General features: G+C 48.1%; 1 protein-coding gene across 5 annotated transcripts in view; it reads right to left on the bottom strand.

The window, feature by feature from the left end:
- Window positions 1-26781, bottom strand: part of LOC119975416 (inactive N-acetylated-alpha-linked acidic dipeptidase-like protein 2) — a 1151524-nt gene that overhangs the window by 1055458 nt on the left and 69285 nt on the right. For 2 of the 5 annotated variants that reach the window (XM_038815043.1, XM_038815042.1), the window contains exon 3: window positions 9616-9735. The exons of the other annotated variants lie outside the window; for them this stretch is intronic. The gene's annotated coding sequence lies outside the window, so the exon portion shown is untranslated. The remainder of the gene's footprint in view (window positions 1-9615; window positions 9736-26781) is intronic. 5 annotated transcript variants of the gene reach the window in all.

Here is a 26781-nt window from a genome sequence, read left to right as displayed (position 1 = left end):
GCGCGGAGCACGGGCAGCGAACCTGCAGGCGTGGGGGTGCTGGGCACGGGGGGTTGGGTGGGGTGCAGTGTGAGGGGTACCTCGGCGGTAGTAGTGTTGGAGTTGGATCCTGCAGGCGCCAGGTCCCGGAGGGAAACAGTGTCCTGATGGCCGTCAGGGTATTCGATGAACGCGTATTGGGGTTTCGAGTCGAGTAGGAGCACACTCTCAACGAGTGGGTCAGTTGTGTGTGCCCGGATGTGCTTCCGGAGGAGAACCGGGCCCGGTGTCTTCAACCATGCTGGGAGCGAAACCCCCGTGGTAGTGCCCCTGGAAAAAACTAATAGACGCACATGAGGGGTCTGATTGGTGGCTGTACATAGGAGGGACCTAATAGCATGGAGCACGTCGGGGAAGACCTCCTGCAAATGGGAGGTCGGGAGCTTCCTGGACCAGAGGGTCAGTAGGACGGTCTTCCAGACCGTCGCGTTCTCCCTCTCCACCTGCCCGTCCCCCCTGGGGTTGTAGCTGGTAGTCCTGCTCGAGGCGATGCCCTTGTCGAGCAGATACTGACGCAGCTCGTCGCTCATAAAGGATGAACCCCTGTCGCTGTGTACGTAGCTGGGGAAACCAAACAGGGTGAAGATGCTGTGCAGGGCCCTAATGACCGTGTGGGAGGTCATATCAGGGCACAGGATAGCAAAGGGGAAGCGGGAGAACTCGTCGATGATGTTCAGGAAGTACACATTCCGATTGGTCAAGGGGAGTGGCCCTTTGAAATCGATTGCGAGGCGTTCAAAGGGCCGGGAGGCCTTTACCAAGTGGGCCCTGTCTGGTCTACAGAAGTGTGGTTTGCACTCCGCACAGTCGGGCAATCCCTGGTGATGGTTTTTACCTCCTCGGTGGAGAAAGGCAGATTTCAGGCTTTGACAGTGGGCGAGCCAGGTGACCCCCGGGTGGCAGAGGTCATTGTGGATAGTTTTCAGGGGGTCGTCTTGCGCGCTGGCGCACGTGCCGCGGGACAGGGCATCTGGGGGCTCGTTGAGCTTCCCCGGTCGGTACATGATATCGTACTTGTAGGTGGAGAGTTCGATCCTCCACCGTAGGATCTTATCGTTTTTAATTTTGCCCCTTTGTGAGTTGTCAAATATAAAGGCAACCGATCTTTGGTCGGTGATGAGGGTGAACCTCCTACCTGCGAGGTAGTGCCTCCAGTGACGTTTAGCTTCCACAACGGCTTGTGCTTCCTTTTCGACCGAGGAGTGTCGAAGTTTCGAAGCGGAGAGGGTCCGGGAGAAAAACGCGACTGGTCTCCCTGCCCGATTTAATGTGGCTGCGAGAGCGACCTCTGAGGCATCGCTCTCTACCTGAAAAAGGACGGATTCATCCACCGCCCACATGGCCGCCTTGGCGATGTCCTCCTTGATGCAGGTGAAGGCCTGGCGAGCCTCATCTAATAGAGGAAAGAGTGTGGCCTTAAATAGTGGGCGGGCTTTGTCCGCATACTGAGGGACCCACTGGGCATAATATGAGAAAAATCCCAAGCACCTCTTGAGGGCCCTGGGACAATGAGGGAGAAGGAGTTGTAAGAGAGGGCTCATACGGTCCGGGTCGGGGCCCAGGACTCCGTTTTCCACGACATAGCCGAGGATGGCTAGCCTGCTCGTGCAGAAAACGCATTTCTCCGTGTTATACGTGAGGCTGAGTTTCTGGGCAGTCTGGAGAAATAGATGGAGGCTAGCGTCGTGGTCCTGCTGATCATGGCCGCAGATGGTGACATTGTCCAAGTACGAAAACGTGGCCCGCAGCCCGTACTGGTCCACCATTCGGTCAATTGCTCGTTGGAACACCGAGACCACATTCGTGACGCCAAAGGGAACCCGGAGGAAATGGAATAGGCGGCCATCTGCCTCGAATGTGTGTACAGGCGGTCCTCCGGGCGGATTGGGAGCTGGTGGTAAGCAGACTTCAGATCCACCGTGGAGAAGAGCCGATACTGGGCGATCTGATTCACCATGTCTGCAATCGTGGGGAGGGGGTACGCATCGAGGAGAGTGAACCGATTAATGGTCTAGCTATAGTCCATTACCATTCGGAATTTATCCTCGGTCTTGACAACCACCACCTGAGCTCTCCAGGGGCTATTACTGGCCTCTATGATCCACTCACGTAGAAGTCTATGGACCTCGGTTCTGATAAAGACCCTATTCTGCAGGCTGTACCGCCTGCTGCGAGTGGCTACGGGTTTGCAGTCCGGAGTGAGATTGGCAAAGAGTGGAGGGGGTTGATTTTTAGCATCGCTAGACTGCAGATAGTGAGTGGAGGTAGGGGTCCGCCGAAGCGGAGTGTGAGGCTTTTGAGGTTGCACTGGAAGTCGAGTCCCAGTAAGAGTGGGGCGCAGAGTTCGGGGAGTACGTATAGCCGGAAGTTCGAGTAGCTAGCGTTAAGGGTCGTTATGGGTCGTTGAAGGCCCTTGGAGGTGAACGGAATGTGAGCCGAAGCGAGGGAGATAGTTTGTCGTGCAGGGAAGATAGGCACGGTGTCCTGTACCTGTTGAGGTGTTTCGGACACGACTGGTCCAACGTGACCGCGCTGAGTTGCGGGTAGTCGGCAGCTCGATCAGCTGTGCTGGAGTGGCCCCGTGATGACTGTCCGCTGAGGTCGTAGTCTTCGAGGTGAGTTTCAGAGTTTGAAGAGGATGGATCCCAAGATGGCGGCCCCCATGAGTCGCACGTGGCCGGCGGCGTGGAGGGGGGTTGCCAAGATGGCGGCCCCCATGAGTCGCACGTGTCGGGTGGGGGCGGATTCGGAGTACGGGCCACAGAATTTCCGGGCCTGTGGGCCCGTGAGTTTTGGAAACGAGTGCTCTGGGCTCCCGGAGAGTTTGGAGAGGGGGATTTCTTCGCCATGCAGACCCGGGCATAGTGTCCTTTGCGACCACAGCTGCTGTAGGTCACGTTGCGAGCCGGGCAGTGCTGCCATGGGTGCTGGGGCTGTCCGCAAAAATGGCACACTGGGGCTGCGTAGTGGGTGGGTGGCCGCGCGACGCAGGCCCGAGGCAGTCGCTGGTCGGGGGCCCAGGATGGGGTCGCTTGGTCCGCGGGGAGCGAGGTGAGGCTGCGGAACGAGACCTCCATGGTGATAGCCAATTCTACCGTGTCCTCCAAGTTCTGGTCCCCTATTTCAAGTAACCGCTGGTGCACATAGTTTGACCTGAGCCCTGCCACGTACATATCTCGGACAGCGAGCTCCATATGCTGTTCGGCTGATACAGCTTAATCATTACTGTCCCGAGCTAAAGCTTTTAAATCGCGCAAGAATTCATCCAACGACTCCGCAGGGCGCTGCGGCAGGTCGTAAAAATGTGGCACGCATAGACCTCATTGATGGGCCTCACGTACATTCGATCTAGCATGGCTAGGGCTGCCGTATACGAGGTAGTACTGTTAAGTTGAGTAGAGATACGGTGGCTCACCCTTGCATGCAGTAGGCTGAGTTTCTGCTCCTCTGTAGTTTCTGCTGTGCTTGACTCAGCCAGGTAGGCCTTGAAACATCTGAGCCAGTGTAGAAAGATTTATTTCGCCTCTGCAGCCTGCGGGTGGAGTTCTGGTCAATCAGGTTTGATTCCATAGTAGTTTTCTTCAAGTTTCCTAACGTTTTCTTCAGGTTTCCCAAGACTATTAAATTGATGTGACCATCAATTCACAAGACACGTGATAGGAAGTGAACAGTGGTTTTAATAGTCTTACAACTGAGCCTGCCTGCGATGAGATGAACTGGCAGCAGGCTCACAACTGCAGATCTTTATACTTCTGGTTAGTGGGAGGAGCCATGGGTGGAACCATGGGCGGAGCCAAGAGTGGAGCCCAGTACAAACTCCTCATCTCCCCCTATGGGCAGAGCCGCGCAACTGCTCGTATACCGAGCTTACAAAGACACAACACATACAATATAACAGTGTGAATTACTAGGATTGTGATTCACCACAAACGTTCAGCTACACAAATCAAATCTCAGATTACAAATCCATTTGTGTCAGCACACTTGCCCTCATTTACAATGATCAGCATCTGATCTCTCTGTAAGGATCAGATTAGAAGTGATTTTCAAGTTCCATTGGCAGGAATTATTTCTGCACTTCATTGAGAGCAACTCGGCTACGGGCAAAGAATTTAACAGCTCATGGGAATGCTAATTAGAGCCAATTAGTTCCAGAGTGACCTCCATTGATGATATAAAATTAGCCTTGCAGATTTGTGCAAAGCATTCCTTTTGCCAAAGTGCATTCCTTGGCAATTTAAAATGTGCTGTAAGATGGAGATTTTTGCAGGGCATTAAGACATTGAGCATTGCTCGCTGAGAAAATTAAAATGAATCGAACAAGTGGAAAACTCCTACCTGATGGAAAGAGTTATTATTTTAATTAATCTTCTTCCATCTGCTGGAGATGGTCAATTTTGAGCCCCTCACAAAATCGGAAGGCATTACACTTGGGTCAGCAAGTTCCCATTAGCCAGCAGTTCAACTGGAAACTCTGCAAGCCAGGAACATATCACAGTTACCTACCAACTCAGAAAAACCCTAACTGGGAAATGCAGTCCGTCCTATCACAACACACAAGCTTTTCAAATGTTCTTGACATCTCCTGAATCAGCACACAGATTCTCAAAACAGTTTCTGCTCTATGTGAAGGAAATAAGGGCTTCTGTGGGGAGACCAAGGTGGCAAAGTAAGACACAAGCATGCGAGAGGTACAGGACTGTTAATAATTTTTAAAAATGGAAGAATCAAACTCCAAATAAGTCAGAACCATGAATCTCCAACCATTAAACTCAGGGAAAAGAGCAATGAGCAAATTCCAGGGAATGTCTTGCATGAAATATTTCTCTTCAAGCTTCTGCAGAACAGGCAGTAGAACAGGCAGCATCGCAACGCTAGTTCAACTGGGGTTGGGGGGGGGGGGGATAGTGGAAATCCATTTAGTTCAACCGTAAATAAATGTGACAGCATGCGGTGCACCCAATTCAAATTGAGTTTAATCTGGGAAATAAGAGAGAAAGGGCACTATTGCTGCATTGCATTGAACATCAATCAGCCATGAAAAGCCGTGAGGGAGTATTGTGATGAGTGGGGCATTAAGATGACTAAAGAGGAAAAATTTGATTATTAAAGAATTAGATTTCTTCTCAGCTCTCACAGATCTTTAATTTTGAATAAAGCATTTTCAATTTATAGCTGCACCTGTATGAATAATTCCTTATGTGGCTTTGGTGTTAAATTTTGTTTAATAACATGTATGTGAAGGTTTATGATGGAACAGATGTTACATAAATGTAAGCTGTTGCCATCATTGCAAAAACATTGTAGTGGAACTCATTTACAACAACAAGGCTATGTTTACAGTATAAAGCCTGGGAGCATTTTCCTGGAATGTTAAGGTTTTTGTATCAAATCATCACTCACCAGTTTTAGTTTAGATATTTTTTTTTAAATCCTGTGTTTTGGAGAAAACTAACACGAGTCGGAGGTTTACAGATTACAAAAATGAATTGCAGACTAGAAAAAAAATCCATTTACTTGTAACTTACATTTCATTAGGCACATGTAGAAATAAATGTGCGTTTACAGATTCAGTGCTATCAACTTACTAGATCCTTAATTACAGAAAATGGTTCAACAAGAATACTCTGGTAGAAATTTCTTTTTGAAAGACACTGCCACTGAAAGGGTTAAATCAAAGTTTGGTTGCTGCTGCGCTTGGAAAAGACAGCATTTTAGAAGAAAAAGGCTGATGTATCCTTGAGAGAAGGTTCGATGGAGCATATCATATCCGGTCTTCGAGGAGCTGGGGTCAGATGAAGACCATTGGTCTTATGTCATTCTGTCCGCTATGTTAATCGGGAAGGATTGGACATGGCCGACCATGTTGGATCAACCCCCCCCCCCCCCTCACTCCCTGGTTGTCTGGCTGCCTGGGTGTCAGGGCGATAACATGGCAGGCTGATAATGCTTCATTCGATGGAACTTTGGAGAGATCCTGAGTGTTATTCAATGATCCTGTTGTAGCCTTGCCAAGTGACATAGATGGTGTTATCATCCTGCAGTTCATCAATAACCCTGGACATCGTTGTCTTGTGATTATGGTGTGGATTTCCTGTTGTCTTCTCTCCTGACAAGGATAAATGATGTTTGAGCACGAGGGCAAGGGTAGTTTGTTATTTGTTTTTAGCAAAAACTATATTGAATCGGTAAAGTGGTATGTGGATTGTGCACAGTCTTATCCTTTTTTTAAAAAGTGCTGTAATCTTTGTATCCATGAGAACAGAGTGTATTTTAGACACCGCTTATTTTCTTTATAGTGGAGATCAGTGAATCGGGCCCCTCCCAGGTCGCCTACTTAATGGGTGTCTTGACAAATTATCTTCTCCTTGGTGATGGAGTCTCCTCGGTTAAGGACAGTGTGATTCTTCTAGTGTTGGCTGGTGCGTTGCATTGGGTACTTATGTTTTAAGAGGGGTGAAGTGGTTGGGTAGCGAGCTTTGGCATGTTCTGGGTATCCTTGGTTTACTAACTCCATATGCAAGAGCGTGTGGGGCTGGGCCAGGTCCTGTACTGTGGTTGCTATCCTGTTGCCTCTTATGTTTGGTACATTCATTCTTGGCAGAGATGTCCTGAAAGGCTGAGTGAGGTTTCAAAGGAGAACTTTTCCCCAACTCTGTCTTGTGGTGAGGGGTGTGCACCTCGGGATCATGGGCTCATGGCTATGTCCTGGTTCCTTTACCCGGAGACCTTCTGCTCCTGGTAGATTTTGTTTTTTATCCCAACTTTGTTCCTGCGTTAAGAGGCACTGACCGCATGGACGATAATCCATACCAATTATGTGAATATTTGCTGGTCCTCTCTGCATCAATATGTAGAATGGTGATCGTTCTATATTGTGCCCGATATTGGGGCTTTGTTGCATTTGGTAGTTATATGTAAAATATCCTTTTAGAACTAGTGCCCTCGCAGGGTGGCACACAGGTACAGTGGTTAGCACTGGCGCTGAAAACCTGGGTTCAATCCCAGCCCCGGGTCACTACCATGTAGAGTTTGCACCGTGTCTGCATGGGTCTCACCCCCACAACCCAAAGATGTGCAGGTTAGGTGGTTTGGCCATGCTACATTGCCCCTCAATTGGAAAAAAATAATTGGGCACTCTTACTTTATTTTTAAAAAAGAACTTGTGCCTTCGTGATTTTTTTCAGTAATTTTTTCATTCCAATTTGCGGTTAAAAAATCTGTGACTGGTTCCTTCAGGGGTACAGACAGATCTGATATCTGAGAAGAGGACATTATGATGTGATCTTATTGCGTCTTGTGTGTGGAGTTGAGGGAGATATGTTCTGGTGCACGCCTGAACATGGTGCAAACATCTTATCCTGAATTCTCATGGACGTTGCGAGCAATCACCATGTGGGAAGGTGTGCACCATTTTAGCATTTTTCCATGGCCTTATTATCCTCCCCTTGTTCTTTAGTGATGTGTATGAAAACACCAAGCTGAGTTTTGTGATTGCACTGAACCAACTCCATTGTTGTTCTTCTGTATCTCTGTATGTGGAGACATTTTTGCTATCCTGTAACAATCCTGTGACTTTGTTGTGTCATTTGTTAAAATGGAAAAACTTCAATAAAAATATATATATTTTTTTAAATGGTACAAACATGGACAAAAGAATTGAATTCCAGATGAGGTGAGCGTGAATACCCTTGACATCAAGACAGAATTTGACCAGTTGTGGTATCAAGGAGCCCTAGCAAACCTTTAGTCAATGGGAATCAGAGGGGAAATTCTCCACGGGTAGGAGTCGTACCCAGCGCAAAGGGAGATGGTTGCCGCAGTTCGAGACCATTCATCTCAGCCTCTGGACATTGCTGCAGGCATTCCTCAGGTTCGCATCCTAGGCCCAACAACCTTCAGCTGCTGCTTTATCAACAAACTTCCTTCCAATGCATGGTCAAAAGTGGGATGTTTATTCATGGTTGTTCAGTGAGGGTTACCTTTCACAACTTCTCAGATATTGAAGCAATCCATTTCCTGAAGCAGTTCGACCTGGACAGCGATCAAGTTTGGGCTAAGTGGCAAGCAATGACAATTTCCAACAAGTGCTAATCTAACCATCTCCCCCTTGATATTCAATACCATTACCATCACTGAATCTTCCACCATTAATGTCCTGGGGATTACCATTGACCAGACACTAACAGCCATGTAAATCCTGCAGATACAGAGCATGAGAGGCTGGCAATTATGCAGCAAATAATTCACCTTCCAAAAAGCCTGTCCACCAGCTACAATGCACAAGTCAGGAATGTGATGCTATACTCTCCAACTGCCTGGATGAGTGCAAATCCAACAACATCCCATCTCCTTTAACATTCACGCCACCAGCCCACAGTGGCAGCAACATATATAATCTACAAAATGCACTGAAGCAACTCACTAAGGTTTCTTCAACAGCACCTTGAAAACCTAGTGGCTTCTACCATTGATAAATGTGGAGATGCCGGCATTGTACTGGGTTGAGCCTTACAACACAAGGTTAAAATCCAACAAGTTTGTTTCAAATCACTAGCTTTCAGAGCACTGCTCCTTCCTCAGGTGAATGAAGAGGTATGTTCCAGAAACATATATGTAGACAAAGTCAAAGATGCAAGACAATGCTTTGACTGCGAGTGCGAGCATTTGCAAGTAATTAAGTCTTTACAGATCCAGAGATAGAGGTAACCCCAAGTTAAAGAGGTGTGAATTGTCTCAAGCCAGGACAGTTGGTAGGATTTCGCAAGCCCAGGCCTGATGCTGGGGGTCCATGTCGCATTACATTCCTCCCCCAGCATCTGGCCTGGGCTTGCAAAATCCTACCAACTGTCCTGGCTTGAGACAATTCACATCTCTTTAACCTGGGGTTACCCCTATCTCTGGATTTGTAAAGACTTAATTACCTGCAAATGCTTGCATTCAAAGCATTGTCTTGCATCTTTAACTTTGTCTACATATATGTTTCTGGAACATACCTCTTCATTCACCGGAGGAAGGAGCAGTGCTCCGAAAGCCAGTGATTTGAAACAAACCTGTTGGACTTTAACCTTGTGTTGTAAGACTTCTTACGATAAATTCAAAGGCAGCAGCTACATGGGAACACCATCACCTGCAAGTTACTCTGCAAGATACATAGCATCCTGACTTGGAAATGAATCACCATTCCTACACCTTTGCTGTCACAAACCTGGAATTCACCCCTTAACAGCATTCTGGGTATATCTACACCAGTGCAGCAATTCAAGAAAGTGGGTTACTAACATCTTCTCAAGGGAAATTAGAGATGGGGAATAAATGGCGGTTTTGCCAGTAACAAATACATCCCACAAACCAATAAAAGAATGTATAAAAATATATGCAAAGGATACATCAAATTGTATGGTAAATGCTGAAAATGCCACAGAAAAACTGTACAATCACCAGGAAAAGCCCGAATACAATGCAGAGGCATCACCGAGGATTCTGTACATTACTTAAAAATTTCATTTTTAGCGCTTATAAAATATTTTTTATATTTTAGTCAATTGAAAGCGAGGCACCACCTCCCTCACTTACATGCCATGCATCCTGCTGCTGCTATAAAAGCAGGAGGGCCTCCTATATTTTCTCCAATTTCAAGAATCCAATGATTGTGCTGAATTAGATGGTGAGCCTGCCCTCCAGCCATTAATTGATCTGTTGGAGAAAAATCACAGACAAGTGACTGATCGCCACACAGTTTACATTTCGAACCACCATTTCAGGCTGACAGTGATGGTCTGAAACCTGTCAGCATATCCTGCCTCTGGCCTTCTGTTCCAGATCATTTCTGGCTGCTTTTAATCATCTTCCTTTATTGACTGTGTTAATACATTTCTGACCTTTTTACGCCCCCTTTTATTCTGCCTTGCTGACAACTGACTCTCGTTGGAGGGATGCAGCCAAGAAATGACTTGTGCAGCATACAAGCAATCTTCGTTACGTGAAGTTAAATGCAGTTCATGCTTTTTTGTTCAAGCTAGCTCAGCAGTTTCTAAACCATTCCCTCACAACCTACTGATCCATCTCATTTTCGACTGGGTGTTCTGTCACTGATGTCGATGATGGGAAAACAAAACGGAAAAAAGGGGACGATACCCCTGCCCAAAGATCTGAGAGTCTCAGCGAAAAGCAGAATATTACAGATGTTGGAAATTGGAAATTGGAAATTAAAACAGGAAATGCTGTAAATACTCAGCACGCCAGTCAGCATCTATGGAAAGAGGGACAGAATAAATGTGTCAGGTTCTCTTGCAATTTCAAAAGTCTTTTTTAATAACTGCTTCATGATTTTTACTCCAACGCAGTTCGATTAAACAATTATAGAGAGGGGTTCTTTAAAATGTTGGCTAAAATATTCTGGAAAATATAACAATTATTGAAAATTATTGAAGTTGTAGAAATAGAAGTTATAAAATTGGCTAATATTTTGAATACTGTCCATGACTGTCTCAAATGTTACGAATTATGTACTGCAAGTACTCTTACTGATATGAGGGTACATTGAACGAGTTTAAAACCTCGTAACTGAGACCAGACGTGACGGAGGGAGTTTGAACGTGGGACAAAAGTGGTGGAAAGATAATTAATTTGGAATAATCGATTAATGTTTAATTAACCAATTGCCTGTTAAGTGATTGACACTTTCCTGTGTGAAACAAGGGGGTCTCAGCTGAAAATTAGAACCAATGAAACTAAATAAGGGGCTAAACCCAGATACGGATTCCCTTAAGAATGTGATCCATTTAACTGATTAGAGAGAGGAATTTTAGCCGTTGGAGAATCCTTGAAGCATTGGTAAAAATTACTTTCAAGACCTTTTGTTGAAATGACTTTTAATTTTGTAAATCTGAAGTCACTTTTATCTTGAAGTTTTTGCTTCCACCCATTGGTGCCTCAAGGACATTTCTTTCCAGTTACTTTTGTGTGAACGTACCAAACTATGTTCTTAAAGAATTAAACATTACATTCATACAACCAGACTGAGACCTTATCTATGAGCGAGAGATAAGGGGAATCTTTTACTCCCGAGTGTTTGACAGCCCTGATCAACATCTATATGGTTTATTACAGCAGATTCAAATTGCGAAAGGATTCTCAATAAATCACCTGAGCTGTATCGGGATTATAACATTTACAAAAAGAGCAGGATGCAACCGATTGTCAGGTCCGATTAATTAGGACTCTCAAATGTACAGCAGTACTTTAATGTTCTCCTGGTGTAGACATGGATAATTGAAATCAGTTTCAAATTCATTTTTCTGTTGATTTTGAATTTTCCTGGATTCCAACACGAGTGGCAGGTGCAACTTATCATTTTATGCAAAGACAGACATAGTGCTCATATAAATTTAGTGGAACATGTGAAAGGCATGCTAAACAAAACTTTGTAGATAAAATTGGAAACCCTTGGCTCCAAATGTTGTTGCTTTCAGGACAGAAATTGAAAATAAGGTCCATACAGTGATTTTCTTACCATTTTTCTGACATAATTTCCTTCTGAGTAATCAGGGGAAGTGGTGATGTAATGGTACTGTCACTGGACGAGTAATCCAGAGACCAAGGGTAATGATCTCGGGGCTGAGTTCGAATTTGACTTCTTTGAATGGTCCAATGGGATTTTGTAATTCCATCCAAAAGCACAGAAAGGATCTCAGTTTCACAATTCATCTGAAAGACAGCACCTCAAACAGTGTACCGCTCCTGTAGTGTTGTCTGAATTGCAGCCTAAATTCTGCACTCAAATCTCTGGAGTGGGAATTGAGACGCTGCAGAGAAGCACTTCAAGACCGGCCTTGTGTCAGTTTTTACAGTTATGAGGAAAGACTGGACAGACATGGGCTTTTTGGCATGGAAAGAAAATATTTAAGACACAATGTGGATGTGACATCTGCTTTCCTGAGAAAATGCTAATTTTCCAGACAATTGACAATTTGATATTCCAGCTGGTTGTGGTGAAATCACCATTGTGGCTGAATAAATATACTTGAATTTAGACACAACTGGTTGACTCCCACTCTTAATTGTGCATTGTAGCCATCTGGGATGGCCACTTACAACCAGGAACAGAAAAGCTCGCAAAGCGTAGCGGGTAAAATGAACAAAGCAAGATTTAGGCAGGCTCACAGCCTGAAATGTATATTTGCAAGTGAGGAATCCAGACAATATCGAAACTCTTATCAATTAGCATTTTGATGGACCGATTAGCATTTGATGGCCCATCTCCCCCAAGACAAAGGACTGGTACTTGAGAGACCGGCGCAGTCCCAGACATTTCGGCGCCACTCCCTGTTCCAGGGAAGCGTAAACAACAGGGTCAGTGACCACTTGGGACACGCCCAGCCATCCAGGCACCCACCCATTTATTGGTTTGAAATCGAACAAAGTGATCAGGGATCACCCAATTAGTGGGGTCCAAACTGAAGGACCGCCCAAAAGGCGGCAAAAACACCCAAGCATCAGAAGAGAGTCCACCATGTGTTCGTCCCCTTTTGGACCTGGCGCCCTGGCAACGTCCATCTCCAATCGCACCACCACCAGAAGCAAGTCCAAGTTCAATGCTCGCTACCAGACAGATGAGCTTAGCTGAGCAGCAGTTACTTCTTCAGACTCGATAGATCCAGAATCGAACAATGGCCACTGTTCCTCTAACCTAAGCCGGGTGCCTGAAGTTAAGGACAGGTTGTCTTCGTTGATAGGTGTAGTTAACTAGTAGTGTATGTTGCATGATCAATTGTGTGTGTAAATAAAGTACCCTTGACCTTGAACGAACTAACTGGTGTTTGGCTCTTTGATTGATAGCCGGTTGAACCTTGTGGTGGTATCATTTGATACCTGCCGACTCTTAGTGTTAGAATATAGATGTCAAAAGAAAGGAGGGCAACCTCACTGATTGCCATAGTTACAGCAGAGCCACAGAAAAGGCAACAGCATGCAAGAACTAGAATGAGAGCACTCGGGTGATAAAATTAGATAGCAATGAAGCAATGAATATAGTACTGAGCAAAATGTGAAAGATAAATTTTCAGGTTTAATCTATGTATCAAAGTACCGCACCTATTCTGTGACAGACGTAGGGCATGATTTGTTGGCCTTGTCGTGCTCGATTTGGTGTTGGGCCAAGGCCATTAAATCTCGCAAGAAGCCTCTCACGAGATTTCTGATGTTCGAGATGCTACACGAGATTTAACCGAACTACGCGAGACATCACGATCTGGATCTTGCCCTCGCTGAGCGAGCTCCAGATCAGCATATCTAAATGAGTTTCAACTCATTTAAAGATGCATGCAGATTCTCCCGGCATCCGGGACCTAACAGCCTTATCTGGGAAACCTCACCAGGGTGCAGTTTGGGACATACAAACATGGACCAAGCGGAACAGCTCCTGGAGTGTCTCCCATACCATTGGAGACCCCTGGGCAGTTAGGACCGGTCAGGGCAGGGCGGCACGCCTGCTGGCACTTAGGCATCTTGGCATTGCCAGCCTGGCACCTAGGCTCTACCAGCCTGGCACCTAGGCACTGGCAGAGTGCTCAGTTGGCACTACAGGCTGGAGAGTCAGGATAGCAGTGCTAAGGTGCCCAAGTACCAGGGTGGTACTGCCAAAGGTCAGGGCATGTGGGGGGAGGGGGGGGGGGGCATGCCCATGAAAGGGGGATGAAGGTGAAGTCTGGGTATGAAGGGGCCTCAAAATGTTGGAGGGAATGAAGGGGGGGGGGGCAAAAGGGGTGTGAGGAGGCCTGTAAAAGGAGGGTCTTCAGTGACCTCAAAGCATGGCCCCCTAATGGGGGAGGGGGATAATGCCCAAGTGTTCTGGAGGGGGGGGGGGGGGGAGGGGGGAGCGAGACACTGTCCGATGTTGGGGGATGTTCAAGCTCATTTAGAGATCTTTCAAAATGGCTGACTGAGGAGACAGTCTCGCCGCTGCTGAAAAAAAATTTAAGTGTGAGATGGACTGGGGAAAAATTCCACAAGGCCCCACAAATTACGAAGTGTGGGTAAATACCGGTCTGAATACCCGCCAAACCAACCCAAAATGGCACTTGGAAATTTTTTGTTATGTTTTATGCATCCACGGTATGTTATGTATGGCATGGTATGCTAGAGACTAAAGTTCATTTATTTTTGAGAAGTTAATGGAAGGCTAGCATTTTTAAAAAATTAACCAAATCCCAAATTCCTTCAGCATCAAGGAGCTTCCTTACCCCACGTCAGCAAACCCATATTGAATGGCATTGTTGTAAACGCAACATAATTAACAGCACAGAAGATCTTTGATATTTCTAAAAAAATAACTTCTGGTTGAAAATCAAAGAGTATGAAGTTGTCATCTATAATTTGTAACCTTGGGTGTTTAAAATTGGTTGCACGACCCTAAAATTGAACATTTAACATAAGGCAGGTAGCTCAAATTAGGAAACTTCCTGGCTTGGCAGACCTGCCTCAATAGAAAGGGTCCCATCACATAAAATGTTTGTGCTGAAGAGACATGGGTAGGACCAGGTTAGAGAGATCGGATGCAGCAGTGGAAGAGGGCGAGTAACAAGGCGGTCTGGATAGTAGGCTTGGTTGTCTGGGAATTTGTCCCAATTATTTTAGGCCCTTGAGCCCTCAATCCTCACACTGCTTCAACCCCAGCCCCCCCCCCCCCCCCCCCAAACTCCATGCCTCATGCCACCTTCATGCCTCAATGTCCACTCACCCATTAACCGAATGCAATACCGGGGTATATATAGAATGATCCCTGCTTACCCCCCAAACAAATAATCACACCGACGGCCCTCAAGCTCAGATCTCCCAGTCCGTGACAGAGAGAATGTGCCCGACAATGACAATGATTATCATTTCACACTGGAGCCTTTGCACCCTTCGGATACCGGCTCCCACAGGGACAGACAGACCTGGGAGACAAATTGTTAAGTGGAATTCTAGCAGAACCACACCGTGTTTCCTTCATGACTGAAGGTCTGTCTTCTGTTCACAGACCTTTGTTCGAAATGGAATGGTCAACCTCCAAAACGTACCCACCGACAGTGGAAACCTAATTCGCCTCCTGACATTCTTCATCAAATCCCTCACCTCAGTGTTAACATCCCTTTCTCAAACCCCCAGTGTTCTCTCCCTCCATCCCCCAATAGTATCCACCCCTCCCTCAATCCCCAACAGAATTCAGCCCTTGCACCCGCTCACCCTGACAGCGTTCCCTCCCTCCCTCATCCCGACAGTATTCACCCATGATAGCGTTCTCTCCTTTATTGCCAGGACGCGGGCTGAACTTTTGCTGTGAGTTTTAAAATGCTTTGACACTTCAGGTGATGTTTTATTGCTTTTGCACTTGCTATAAAAATCTGTTAGATTGTTATTATATAACTTCTTAGTTTAAATATTCTGATATGGGGAAGAGACTCAGCTTGCATCGTTGTTACCCCTCGGGATTTAGAGCGCCAAGAGTCCCAGGTTTGGGTCTTGGTTTGGATCAGTGTGTGAAAAAGGGTACCGGGGTAATTCTGGGCCAAACAGCCCGAATCTTCATGGTTTTAGCTATCGTTTCCACCATCATTGGAATCACAGAGCAGTCAGGGAAGGATAAAACTAGCAATCAGAACATTAAACTTCCCATATAAGTACCGCAGGTGTGCACACAACATAATAATCTTTTTATTGTCACAAGTAGGCTTACCTTAACACTGCAATTAAGTTACTGTGAAAAGCCCCTAGTTGCCACATTCCGGCGCCTGTTCGGGTACACAGAGGGAGAATTCAGAATGTCCAAATTACCAAACAGCATGTTTTTCGGGACTTGAGGGAGGAAACCAGAGCACCCAGAAGAAACCCACGCATACACAGGGAGAATGTGCAGACTCCGCAGAGACAGTGGCCCAAGCCAGAAATCGAATCTGGGACCCTGGCGCTGTGAATTCAGAGTGGGAACAACGATGCAAGCAGAGTCAGAGACCTCTGCCCATATCAGAATATTTAAACTAATAAGTCATATAATAACAGCAGCATGTCCCAATAAGCTGAGGAAAATCTGCTTTGAAGGAAACTACTGTTCTTACCTATTAAAGTGTCAATCAGATAGAGCCACAGTATCAATAACATAAGTTTCCTTCACTCTTACACTTGTACAAATAATCAGATAGCCATTGACAAAACATAACAAGGAATTAATTATAACATCACAAAGATGTCAATAAATCAAAGCTAACACTCCATTTCTATCTGGTAAAACAGAGCCCCTACTGAGCTAATCCATTTTATAGTCTTGGAGCTCAACCAAGCATTCATAATCACCTTATCTGGGAACTGTATCAAGAGACACCTGGGCCGACATCTTTTTCTTCAAATGGGCTCAAATGTGGGGTTCAAAATAGATTCAAGTACCCCAAATTTTCATCCTTAATCACCTCTTATTTCATTTGCATGCTGCCTCTCAGTTACTTCCATTAACACATCTACCCAAAATTCAGGTCTTGCGAATAAAGTGAAAATGGAAAGCAAAATACTTTTTTTGATCATAGCTGCAACCTACAAATATGGAAAACTGATCTATTGACACCGAAATGATGATGAAAATAAATAATTACTTCAGTCATTCAAGGTAAGCAAGGTTGATGCCTAATTTCATGACGCAGATACAGCCAAATAATGCAGACGATCATCAAGTAAGTAGCAGTGCCTGGAGTCCTAAAGAATAAATAAACTCTAACATTATTTTAATATAGTTCCAGGGATTAAACCCAAGCTTCATTTTTCAAACAACTGAAGTTCGACCAAAGAAGCTCATCCTTCCGAAAATATTCGGCACCTCGAACCTGTCTGCTGACTGATGTACTCAGAGGAATCCGACGTTTTGGGATTTAACTGGCAACTGCTTTGAGTATCAGTCAGAGAGCAAATGGCAGGCAGTTCATTTTAGAAAGGTTTAATGGAGCGCAATGCTCTAGCTATTTAATACAGACAACGTCAAGGTACCTAAGCAAAAGCCTCAGCTGTCACCTTTGACAGTCTTTGTTGAGTTATTTGTCATGCTAGGCTTGATAAGGGTATGCTGCAGCACCATACAGCACTATGACCAGCAGTCTTCGAGGTGCTTAATCACACTGCAGGAAACCGGAGAACAACTGGCTTGGCTGATTAAAATCACAAGTTGTCCGCATCACAGCGCAACAAATTACATGATGTTCCATTGAGATTTAAAACTGCAAACTAATGTCATAAAAAGGTAAACAAGAAATTTACAGAATAAAATTTAATACCCAATCTTAAAGATACCAAATGTAACACTACTTAGTTTTAAGATCTGAAGAGAGATACGTTGGAACGTCATAGCAACTTGCAAGATGGGAAACGGGGCTTCATCCATTTCAGCATCTTATTTCCATTTTAAGCCATTTTTGCAGGAAACTGACTTAAATATGTAGAACCTGCTGTAAGAATATTTCAGGAGTTTGGGCAAAGCTGGTACATAGGAATGCAACCCTCCAGTTTTAAGATCTGAAAATGAACAGTGCTGTGAAGAAAATGTGTTGCGAAAACCACCACTGCTGAACTCACCTGACATCTATTTTTCATGCAATTACCAAAATGAAAACAAATGAAGCAATCATTCAATAACATTCCCCATGCTGTTTTATTTGATCAGAAAGCTTTACCATGGACTTCCGGTTGCGGCTATGACCAGCTAAGTCGCACATTTGGCAGCTCCTGCGACAAAGGTGTTTAAGGGCCGATTGGAGGGCCCCGACGGTACTGTAAAGACGAATCCCGGTGGGGGAAGGCTCCCTGAGGAGAGTGAGACCAACTTTATGGTCGGTACTCGGAGTGGGGCGACAAAAAAAGCGGCAGCAGCTCCCCGAAAAAAGCGGGGGAAGAGGACCAAAATGGCGGCCGGTGGCGCACTAGAAGATTGGAGAAAATGGGCGGAGGAGCAGCAGGCCGCTCTCCTCCGGTGTTTTACGGAGCTGAAAGTGGAACCCTTAGAGTCTATGAACGCGACGACCACAAGGCTGATGGGGGCCCAGGCGACCCAAGAGGCGTCGATAAGAGAGCTGCAGCAGGAGATGACTGCAAGGGAGGAGGAGGCCACGGTCCTCGTGGGAAAGGTGGAGGTGCACGAGGCACTCCACCTGAAATGGCAGAGCCGCTTTGAGGAGCTGGACACTCGAATGAGGCGGAAGAACTTGAGGATCCTGGGCCTAGCAGAAGGCCTGGAGGGGCCTGATCTCCCGAAATATGTAGCGGAGATGCTGAGCTCCCTGATGGGAGAGGGGGCCGGTCCATCGCCCCTGGAGCTGGAAGAAGCATATCGGGTCATGGCTAGGCGGCCTAGGGCGAACAAGCCCCCGAGGGCGGTGCTGGTGCGATTCCAGCGTTTCTGTGATCGGGAGAAAGTGCTGAGGTGGGCCAAGAGGGAGAAAAGCAGCAAATGGGAGAATTCGACGGTGCGGATATATCAGGACTGGAGTGCGGAGGTGGCAAAGCGGCGGGCCCGGTTTAACCGGACGAAGGCGGTGCTGCACGCAAAGAGGATCAAGTTCGGAATGCTGCAGCCAGCGCGTTTGTGGGTCACCTACAAGGACCAGCACCATTACTTTGAGACCCCAGAGGAGGCATGGACTTTTGTTCGGGAGGAAAAGCTGGACCTGAACTAGAACTTGGGAACGTCGGCGGTCGAGGCCGCCCGAGTACCCTTGACTGATCAAGTGGCCCATGTCTTTCTTAGGCCAGGTCGGAACTTGGTTAAAGTTGATGGATCGTTTGGTTTCTTTGAAACTTGTGTTATGGGGGGTTTCTTTGTTCCTTTTTGTGTGTCTCTTCCCGTTGCCAACTTCCCTTAATTATTGTTGCTGTAGGGGGGGCTTTTTTACTGTTTTTTGATCTGTTCTTTAAGGGTTATGGTTACTGTTCTGTTCGATGGAGGGTGATGGTTAAATACGTTATTATTGGGTAGTTATTTAGTTATGCAGGCATAGTTATGTATTTATGTATTTATTTGAGATTTGTTATTTATATTGTTATATTGTTAAGTTGGGGAGGCGGGACGGGGGGGGTGCACGTTGGTTATGCGTGTTTTCTTTTTCTCTTTTTTCTTCCTCTCGTTTTAAGGGGGCTTTTTTATGGGCTTGGATGGGGACGGGGGTGGAATTGAAGATGGCGGGGTAGGGTGTGGCCGGGCGAAAGCGCGGGCTTTCCCCTGTTTCCCGCGCGCGGGACGGAGGAAGGGGGAGGAGAGAAGAGTGGGGTGTGGCCAGCAATGGCGGCTTTTCCCGCGCTGAAGCGGGGTCAGAGAGGGATGGCAAGGGGGGGGGGGGGGGGGGGGGGAGGCCCCTCCCCCCCACATCGGGAGGAGTCGGAGTGTGGCAGGGGCAGCCGGGTCAGCGAAAACCAGCTGACTCTCGGGAGTACGATGGTGGATACACCGCGGCTAGGAGGGGTCCTAGCCGGGGGGGGGGGGGGGGGGGGGGGGGGGGGGAAGGGGGGTTAGGGGGGGATACCGGGTTGCTGCTGGAAAGGCCGAGGACGGGAAGGGAAGAACGGGAGGAGAGAGGGGGAGGGGCCATCGCCATGGGGAACGGGTCAGAAGGGGAGGGTCGACCCGGGGCGAACAGGGGACAGGACATGGCTAATAGACTCCGCGACCCGGTTGATTACTTGGAACGTGAGGGGGCTGAATGGGCCGGTCAAGAGATCAAGGGTTTTTTCACACCTAAAGGGACTGAAGGCTGATGTAGCAATGTTGCAGGAGACTCACTTGAGAGTAGTAGACCAGGTACGCCTGAGAAGGGGGTGGGTGGGACAGGTGTTCCACTCAGGCTTGGACGCAAAGAACCGGGGGGTGGCGATTTTGGTGGGAAAGAGGGTGTCGTTCGTGGTGGCGCAGGTGGTAGCAGATAAGGAGGGTAGGTACGTGATGGTGAAGGGTAGGCTGCAGGGAGAGAATGTGGTGCTGGTGAATGTGTATGCCCCGAATTGGGATGACGCGGGTTTTATGAGGCGCCTGTTGGGCCTCATTCCGGGTCTGGAGGCAGGGGGGCTGATCATGGGGGGGGACTTCAATACAGTGCTCAACCCTGGGCTGGACAGATCGAGTTCCAGGACGAATAGGAGGCCGGCAGCGGCAGAGGTGCTAAGGGGGTTCATGGAGCAGATGGGGGGGGTAGACCCTTGGAGATTTGGCAGGCCAAGGGCGAGGGAGTATTCTTTTTTCTCCCACGTCCACAGGGTGTACTCCAGAATAGACTTTTTTGTACTGAGCAGGGGGCTGATTTCGAGAGTGCAGGACACGGAGTACTCGGTCATTGCGATTTCGGACCATGCACCACACTGGGTAGAGGTAGAACTGGGGGAAGCACGGGACCAGCGCCCGTTGTGGCGCCTGGATGTGGGGCTGCTGGCGGACGAGGAGGTGTGCGGAAGGGTCCGGAAGGGCATTGAGAGATATCTGGGCACGAACGACACGGGCGAGGTGAAGGTGGGGATAGTCTGGGAGGCCCTGAAAGCAGTGATCAGAGGAGAGCTGATCTCCATAAGGGCACACAGAGAAAGGAGGGAGAGGCAGGAGAGGGAGAGACTGGTGGGGGAACTTATAGAAGTGGACAGGAGATATGCGGAGACACCAGAGGAGGGGCTGTTGAGGGAGCGGCGCAGTTTACAGGCCCAGTTTGACTTACTGACCACTAGGAAGGCGGAGACGCAATGGAGAAGGGCACAGGGCGCGGTCTATGAGTACGGGGAAAAGGCGAGCAGGATGCTGGCACACCAGCTGCGCAAGCGAGATGCAGCCAGAGAGATTGGGGGAGTGAGAGAGAAGGGAGGGAACGTAGTGCAGAAGGGGCAAGAGGTGAACGGGGTCTTCAGGGATTTCTACAGGGAATTGTACCGGTCTGAGCCGCCCAGGAGGAGGGGGGGAATGGAGAACTTCCTCGATAGATTGAGGTTCCCAAAGGTCCAGGAGGAACGGGTGGAGGGGCTGGGGGCGCCGATAGAGATGCAGGAGCTAGTTAAAGGGATAGGCCAGATGCAGGCGGGGAAGGCGCCGGGGCCGGATGGGTTCCCGGTGGAATTTTATAAGAAGTATGTGGACTTGGTGGGTCCAGTGCTGGTGCGAGCCTTCAATGAGGCGCGAGAGGGGGGGGTTCTGCCCCCGACAATGTCACAGGCCTTGATCTCCTTGATCCTGAAGCGGGACAAAGACCCTGTACAGTGCGGGTCCTACAGGCCTATCTCCCTCTTGAATGTAGATGCCAAACTGTTGGCAAAGGTCCTGGCAACCAGAATAGAGGATTGTGTGCCAGGGGTAATCCATGAGGACCAGACGGGGTTCGTAAAGGGACGACAACTTAACACAAATGTCCGGAGACTGTTGAATGTGATTATGATGCCAGCAGTGGAGGGGGAGGCTGAGATAGTGGTAGCACTGGATGCGGAGAAGGCATTCGATAGGGTGGAGTGGGAATACCTGTGGGAGACGCTGGAACGGTTTGGGTTTGGGGAGGGATTTATCAAGTGGGTGAAGCTGCTGTATTCGGCCCCGATGGAGAGTGTGGTTACAAACGGGAGGAGGTCAGAGTATTTTGGGCTCCATCGAGGTACCAGGCAGGGATGCCCCCTATCCCCCTTACTATTTGCATTAGCGATCGAACCGTTGGCGATGGCACTGAGGGGTTCAGGGGGGTGGAGAGGACTGACAAGGGGAGGGGAGGAACATCGGGTATCACTCTATGCGGATGATTTGTTGTTGTATGTGGCAGACCCGGAAGGGGGAATGCCGGAGGTAATGGAAATACTAGCGGAGTTTGGGGACTTTTCGGGATATAAATTAAATGTGGGTAAAAGTGAGGTCTTTGTGATACACCCGGGAGATCAGGGGGAGGGCATTGGGCGGCTCCCCTTTAAGAGAGCAGTAAAGAGCTTCAGGTACTTAGGGGTGCAGGTGGCAAGGAACTGGGGGACCCTCCACAAGCTGAACTTTTCAAGGCTGGTGGAGCAGATGGAGGAGGAGTTCAAGAGGTGGGACATGGTACCGCTGTCGCTAGCAGGGAGGGTGCAGTCAGTCAAAATGACGGTCCTCCCGAGGTTCTTGTTTCTGTTCCAGTGCTTGCCCATCTTTCTCCCCAGGGCCTTCTTCAAGAAGGTAACTAGCAGCATTATGGGCTATGTGTGGGCACATGGCACCCCTAGAGTGAGAAGGATTTTCTTGGAACGGAGTAGGGACAGTGGAGGATTAGCGCTACCCAATCTTTCCGGGTACTACTGGGCGGCGAACGCATCGATGGTGCGCAAGTGGGTGATGGAGGGGGAGGGGGCAGCTTGGAAACGTATGGAGAGGGCGTCCTGCGGCAATACAAGCCTGGGGGCGCTAGTAACGGCACCATGGCCGCTCCCCCCCACAAGGTATACCACGAGTCCGGTAGTGGCGGCCACCCTTAAAATCTGGGGGCAGTGGAGGCGACACAGGGGGGAAGTGGGGGGTCTGATGGCGGCGCCACTGAGAGGGAACCACAGATTTGTCCCGGGGAACACTGGCGGGGGATTCCAGAGCTGGCACAGGGCGGGCATCAGGCAACTGAGGGACATGTTCATAGAGGGGAGGTTTGCGAGCCTGGGAGAGCTGGAGGAGAAATTTGAGCTCCCCCCGGGGAACACGTTCAGATACCTGCAGGTGAAGGCATTTGCCAGACGACAGGTGGAAGGATTTCCCTTGCTTCCCGATAGAGGGGTGAGTGATAGGGTGCTGTCAGGGGTCTGGGTCGGGGAAGGGAAGGTCTCGGACATCTACAAAATAATGCAGGAGGTGGAGGAGGTATCGATAGAGGAGCTGAAAGACAAGTGGGAAGCGGAGCTGGGAGAGCAGATAGAAGATGGGACATGGGCGGATGCCTTAGAGAGGGTCAATTCGTCGTCGTCGTGCGCAAGGTTGGGCCTCATCCAATTTAAGGTGCTGCATAGAGCCCATATGACGGGGACTAGGATGAGTCGGTTCTTCGGGGGTGAGGACAGGTGTGTTAGGTGTTCGGGAAGCCCTGCGAACCATGTACATATGTTCTGGATGTGCCCGGCACTGGAAGAGTTCTGGGAGGGGGTGGCGGGGACGGTATCGAGAGTGGTGGGAACCAGGGTCAAACCAGGGTGGGGGCTAGCGATTTTTGGGGTTGGGGTGGAGCCAGGAGTACAAGAGGCAGGGGAGGCCGGAATATTGGCCTTTGCATCCTTGGTAGCTCGGAGAAGGATCTTGATTCAGTGGAGGGACACAAGGCCACCAAGTGTTAACACCTGGTTAAACGACATGGCAAGCTTCATCCAATTGGAAAGAATCAAATTCGCCCTGAGAGGGTCGGTACGGGGGTTCTTCCGGCGGTGGCAGCCCTTCCTTGACTTTCTGGATCAGAGATAGGAACCGGAGGCCGAAACAGCAGCAACCCGGGGAGAAAGGGGGGGGGGGGGAAGGGAGGGGGGGGGGGGATAGCAACGAAGGGAGCACGTCAGCGGGGGGTCGCGGGCAATGACTGCCCGAGGCCAGCGGCAGAAAGGGAAAAACGGTTTGGTTGCTAGACTGGTAGCGCGGGGGGGGGGGGGGGGGGGGGGGGGGGGGGGGGTGGGGGGGTGCGCGCGGAGAGGGCGTGGGGAGGATTTTCCAGGGGGGATTTGTTGTGTTATAATTTAAAATGTAGTAGGGGTAAATGTTTGTATCGAAAAATTTCAATAAAAATTATTTTAAAAAAAAAAAGAAAGCTTTACCATGAATGCATTAGAGTTAAAGCCATGGCATGCATCACTCATTCCCCTCCAGACTCACTCCTTTGCAATTCATTTCCATGGCACTGTTCTCTTTTGACCATAAAACGTCGGAGTAGCTCAATGAGATAATGACTGATCTGATATGATTATCAACTGCACCTTCCCCCTTATCCCCATAACCCTTGATTTCCTTGCTGATTAAAAATCTACCTATCTCAGACTTGAACATGTTCTGTTCGTGTCCATTACATTTACACATATTAGATTAACTCCAGTAGCTTCTGTTCAGAGAATGGTCTTGCCCTCCTTCAGCAGAGGCTACAAGGGAGAGAGTTGATTGCTAGGTATTGGGCAAGGCCAGAAAGTCTTTACAACTTCCATCACTTACAGCTTGAAAATAAGTTTGTGGTTTATAATCTGCAAGGGCTATAATTGGTAGTGACAAGGACAAGGAAGGAAAGGCCTTTGAGAATTGGATTTGATCTAATATCAGGCATCTTCTGAAGCTTTAATTTAAAAAGGGTAAGTCATGGCAGGAGAACTCCAGCCTTGGTCCCTCTTGCTCCATGTGGGAAGGCGGGAACATTTCCAAAGCCTCCAGTTCCGTACCAGCCTCCCCGAACAGGCGCCGGAATGTGGCGACTAGGGGCGTTTCACAGTAACTTCATTTGAAGCCTACTTATGACAATAAGCGATTTTCATTTCATTTTCATTTTTCATTTCAAAGCTCGGGACCAGAAAGTGTGCAGGAAGCGTGTCCAGCGACACCTCCTAAAAGCCCAAGTTTCGGAGCTGGAGCTGGGGATACTGTCGAGCATCCGCGAGGTGGAGAGTGTCGTGGATAGCAAGTATAGAGAGATGGTCACACTGCAGGCTCAGACTCCACAGGCAGGAAGGGAATGGGTCACCAACAGGCAGAGCAAGAGAGCTCGACAGGAAGTGGACGAATCTCCTGTGGCCATTCCCTTGCAAGATCAATATTTTGTTTTGGATACTGTTTTGGGAATGACCGCTCAGGGGAAAGCAGCAACAGCCAAATTTGTTACACCATGGTTGGTTCTGCTGCATAGGGGAGTAGTAAAAGGTGTGGGAATGCATTCGTTATTGGAGATTCAATTTTAAAGGGAATAGGTGTTTCTGTGGCCGCAAACAAGCCTCCAGGATGGTACGTTGCTTCCCTGGTGCTAGGGTTAAGGATGTTTCGGAGTGGTTTCAGGGAATTCTGGAGGCGCGGGCGAACAGCCAGTGGTCATGGTACATATAGATACCAATGACATAGGTTTAGAAAAAAAGGGAGGAGGTCCTGAATGCAGAATATAGGAAGTTCTGAAGAAAGTTGCGAAGTCGGACCTCAAAAGGTAGTGATTTCGGGGGGGTGGGGTTACTTGCTAGAGCCGTTGGGGAGGGTTTAAATTAATATAGCAGGGGGGTGGGAATGTATGTAAGGATTCAGAGCAGGAGGAATCAAGAACAAGAGACATAGAGAACAATGAGAATAAGAAAAGTAAAGGCAGATAAATCAAAGGCCTGTATCACATAATGACACTGTAAAAAAAATAGCAGGGACAGGCCAAGGAAAGTTAAAAGGACTACCTTAAGGTTTTGTGCCTGAATGTGCGGAGCATTCGCGATAAAATGGATTAATTAGTTGCGCAAATTGATGAAAAAGGATATGATACAGTCGGGATTATGGAGACATGGCTCCAAGGTAACCAAGGATGGGAATTAAACATAGAGAGCTATTCAGTTTTTAGGAGGAACAGGCAAAAGGAAAAGGTGTTGATTAAAGAAGATATTGTTACAATATTAATACAGGTAATGTGAAATCTATATGGGTCATGTTAAGAAACATCAAGGAGTAAAAAAACATTCGTAGGGGTGGTGTACAGCCCATCAAACTGCAGTGGTAATGTTGGGAACAGCATTAGGCAGGAAATCATAGGCTCATGTGATTTATGTAACATCTGTGATTATCATAGAATTTTTTTTAGATCATAGAATTTACAGTGCAGAAGGAGGCCATTCGGCCCATCGAGTCTGCACCGGCTCCTGGAAAGAGCACCCTACCCAAGGTTAACAGCTCCACCCTATCCCCATAACCCAGTAACCCCACCCAACACTAAGGGCAATTTTGGACACTAAGGGCAATTTATCATGTCCAATCCACCTAACTTGCACATCTTTGGACTGTGGGAGGAAACCGGAGCACCCGGAGGAAACCCACGCACACACGGGGAGGATGTGCAGACTCCGCACAGACAGTGACCCAAGCCGGAATTGAACCTGGGACCCTGGAGCTGTGAAGCAATTGTGCTATCCACAATGCTACCGTGCTGCCCCAATTATGGGTGACTTTAATCTGCATAAAGAAACAGAGTCCCTACAGTGCAGAAGGAGACCAATTGGCCCATCAGGTCTGCACCGATCCTCAGAAAGAGCACCCTACTGTCAGGCCCCCACCCTCTCGTCGTAACCCAGTAACTCAACCTAACCTTTTGGATCTAAGAGGCAATTTAACATGGCCAATCTACTGCACCTGCACATCTTTGGACTGTGGGAGAAAACCAGAGCACCCGGAGGACACCCACGCAGGCACAGGGAGAAAGTCCAAACTCTACACAGTCGCCCGAGGCTGGAATGTAACCTGGGTCCCTGGTGCTGTGAGGCAACAGTGCTAATCACTGTGCCACCGTGCTGCCCCTAGATTAGGAGAATATAGATTGGGTGAGTCAAATTAGTCACAGTACAATAGAGGAGGAATTTCTGGAGTACATACGGGATGGTTTTCTGGACCAATATGTTGAGGAACCAATATGGGAAATGGCCATCGTGGACTGGGTGTTGTGCAATGAGAAATGAGTAGTTGGCAATCTAGTTGTGAGAGAACCCTTGGGGATGAGTGACTATAATATGATAATTCTTTATCAAGCGAGTTAGCGGATAGCGAGTTAGTTGCTTCTGAGC

This window comes from Scyliorhinus canicula, chromosome 13, assembly GCF_902713615.1.
Source record: "Scyliorhinus canicula chromosome 13, sScyCan1.1, whole genome shotgun sequence".
Taxonomy (NCBI): Eukaryota; Metazoa; Chordata; class Chondrichthyes; order Carcharhiniformes; family Scyliorhinidae; genus Scyliorhinus; species Scyliorhinus canicula.
The sequence above is the reverse complement of the archived record's forward strand: the minus strand, read 5'-3'. Positions and strand labels throughout refer to the sequence as shown.